The 3,315-nt window shown below is 43.0% G+C and overlaps 1 non-coding gene across 1 annotated transcript; it reads right to left on the bottom strand.

The window, feature by feature from the left end:
• Positions 1 to 765: 765 nt before the first annotated feature.
• LOC130937021 (small nucleolar RNA R71) lies at positions 766 to 869 on the bottom strand. The gene has a single exon (XR_009068259.1). It is a non-coding gene; the product is annotated as a small nucleolar RNA R71 (small nucleolar RNA).
• Positions 870 to 3,315: the final 2,446 nt, after the last annotated feature.

Below are 3,315 nucleotides of genomic sequence, written 5' to 3'. Positions count from 1 at the left end.
TTACTTGTTGAATTTTAATTTCTGCACTCTGTTACTTGCTTTCTTTCTTTATGCCTTTAAATTCAAGCAACTAACTCACTGACTCACTAACTATTTAAATTAATTCCTCAACTGCTCTAACCATACTCTTCCATTAATCAAGAGTATTTCACTTGTTTGTTGCCTGTGCTGTGTTCTTGTATGACAGGTAGGAGAGGAGAGACATCAACTCCTCCATATACCGAACCAGAGAGGACCCTTCATAAACTTAGAAGGGAAGCAAGAGGGAAGAGAGTACTGGGAGAAGAAGAATCTGAAGGAGAATCTGAGGACAATTTTGAGGAAGCTCTAGATCTCAACATGGATAGAGAAGTTCACAACCATGAGAGAGCTGATGGAAACAATGCCATTCCCGAGAGGAGGGTTCTTGGTTCATACATAAACCCAACCTCTGGGAATTGTGGTAGCAGCATTCAGAAACCACCCATTCAGGCCAACAATTTTGAACTCAAACCACAGCTAATATCACTGGTGGAGAATCATTGTTCATTTGGTGGGAGTGCTAATGAAGATCCAAACCAACATCTCACAAAATTCCTGAGAATTTGCGACACTGTGAAGTCCAATGGAGTCCAGGAAGATGCCTATAAACTGCTCTTGTTCCCATTTTCACTTAGGGACAAGGCAGCTAAGTGGCTGGAATCATTCCCAAGGGGGAGCCTGCCAACCTGGGATGAGGTGGAAAGCAAGTTTCTGGCACGTTTCTACCCCCCACAAAAGGTCAAGAGGCTTCGATCTGAGGTTCAGACTTTTAGACAACAAGATGGTGAAACTCTCTACGAGGCATGGGAGAGGTTCAAGGATTTGACAAGGAAATGCCCACCAGACATGTTCCATGACTGGGTGCAATTGGATATTTTCTATGATGGACTTTCTTATGAATCAAGGAAGGCTGTAGACCATTCATCAGGAGGTTCATTGAACAGGAAAAAGACTGTGGAAGAGGCCATTGAAGTGATTGAGACAGTGGCTGAGAATGAGTACTATTATGCTTCAGAGAGACACAACACTAAGGGAGTCATGGAGCTGAACCATGTTGATACAATTCTAGCCCAAAATAAGGTGTTTGCCAAGCAACTAGCAGAGCTCACCAGGAAATTAGAAACAAATCAAGTGGCTACAATACACACACAAGATCAAGAGGAAGTAAGCACTGAAGGAGGTGATTGGGAAGAGGCCAACTATGTGGGAAATCAACAAAGGCAACCATATGATCCACATTCCAACACTTACAACCCAGGCTGGAAAAACCACCCAAACTTTGGGTGGGGAAACCAGCAGACCCAACCACAAAACCACAAACCTTACAACCCCAACCAACATAACAATTCCACATACCAAAACTCCAACCAAAGATCATACCAAGCCACACAAAACACTTACTCCCAACCACCATATCATGGCCAAAATAATCAACCTGCCCAACTGGTGCGCGAAATTGTGAACAATACTTTTTCACAACTCTCATAATCCCTGGTCATGAACTCCAAGAACTTGGTGGTTCAATTCCATGGCATTACACAACTTCGCACAACTAACCAGCAAGTGCACTGGGTCGTCCAAGTAATACCTTACGTGAGTAAGGGTCGATCCCACGGAGATTGTTAGCATTGAAGCAAGCTATGGTCATCTTGTAAATCTTAGTCAGGCAAACTCAAATGTATATGATGATGAACGAAAATAACATAGAAGATAAAGATAGTGATACTTATGTATATCATTGGTGTAAGAGCTTCAGACAAGCGTATGAAGATGCCTTCCCTTCCGTCTCTCTGCTTTCCTACTGTCTTCATCCAATCCTTTCTTACTCCTTTCCATGGCAAGCTCGTGTAGGGTTTCACTGTTGTCAGCAGCTACCTCCCATCCGCGCAGTGAAAGCTAATGCACGCACTCTGTCACAGTGCTGCCAATCACCGGTTTGGTTCCCTCCCCTACCGGAATAGAATCACTCTTTTGCGTCTGTCACTGACGCCCAGTAGGTTACAGGTTTGAAGCACGTCACAGTCATTCAATCATTGAATCCTACTCAGAATACCACAGACAAGGTTAGACCTTCCGGATTCTCTTGAATGCTGCCATCAGGTCCTGCCTATACCACGAAGACTCTGATCTCACGGAATGGTTGGCTCGTTTGTCAGGCGAGCACTCGGTTGTCAGGCGATCAACCATGCATCGTGCAATCGGGAATCCAAGAGATATTCACTAAGCCTCAGATGCTTGTAGAACAAGAATGGTTGTCAGTCACCTTGTTCATGGGTGAGAATGGTGATGGGCGTCAATCATCACCTTCATCATGTTGAAGAACAAGTGATATCTTGGACAAAGAACAAGCGGAATTGAATGGAAGAACAATAGTAATTGCATTAATACTCGAGGTACAGCAGAGCTCCACACCTTAATCTATGGTGTGTAGAAACTCCACCGTTGAAAATACATAAGAACAGGGTCTAGGCATGGCCGAATGGCCAGCCTCCCAAAGGTCTAAGATAGCATAAAACAAAGATAGCTACCAAAAGTCTCAGATTTTTTTTATACAATAGTAAAAGGTCCTACTTATAGAAAACTAGTACATAGATGAGTAGATGACATAAAAATCCACTTCCGGGCCCACTTGGTGTGTGTTTGGGCTGAGCAATGAAGAAATTTCGTGTAGAGACTCTCCTTGGAGTTAAACGCCAGCTTTAGTGCCAGTTTGGGCGTTTAACTCCCAATTAGGTGCCAGTTCCGGCGTTTAACGCTGGAATTTCTTGAGGTGATTTTGAACGCCGGTTTGGGCCATCAAATCTTGGGCAAAGTATGGACTATTATATATTGCTGGAAAGCCCAGGATGTCTACTTTCCAACACCGTTGAGAGCGCGCCAATTGGGCTTCTGTAGCTCCAGAAAATCCACTTCGAGTGCAGGGAGGTCAGAATCCAACAGCATCTGCAGTCCTTTTGAGTCTCTGGATCAGATTTTTGCTCAGGTCCCTCAATTTCAGCCAGAAAATACCTGAAATCACAAAAAAACACACAAACTCATAGTAAAGTCCAGAAAAGTGAATTTTAACTAAAAACTAATAAAAATATACTAAAAACTAACTAGATCATACTAAAAACATACTAAAAACAATGCCAAAAAGTGTACAAATTATCCGCTCATCACCAACCTAATCCGAACCAACAATTTCAAGATCAATTAAACAGGATAGAAGGAATGCTTGCAAACATGGGTCAGGACATAAGTGAGTTGAAATGCTTTAGGGATGATGTGAGATCTACCTTAAGGAACCATGGT

The sequence above is a fragment of the Arachis stenosperma genome, chromosome 6 (assembly GCF_014773155.1).
Source record: "Arachis stenosperma cultivar V10309 chromosome 6, arast.V10309.gnm1.PFL2, whole genome shotgun sequence".
Lineage (NCBI taxonomy): Eukaryota > Viridiplantae > Streptophyta > Magnoliopsida > Fabales > Fabaceae > Arachis > Arachis stenosperma.
The sequence above is the reverse complement of the archived record's forward strand: the minus strand, read 5'-3'. Positions and strand labels throughout refer to the sequence as shown.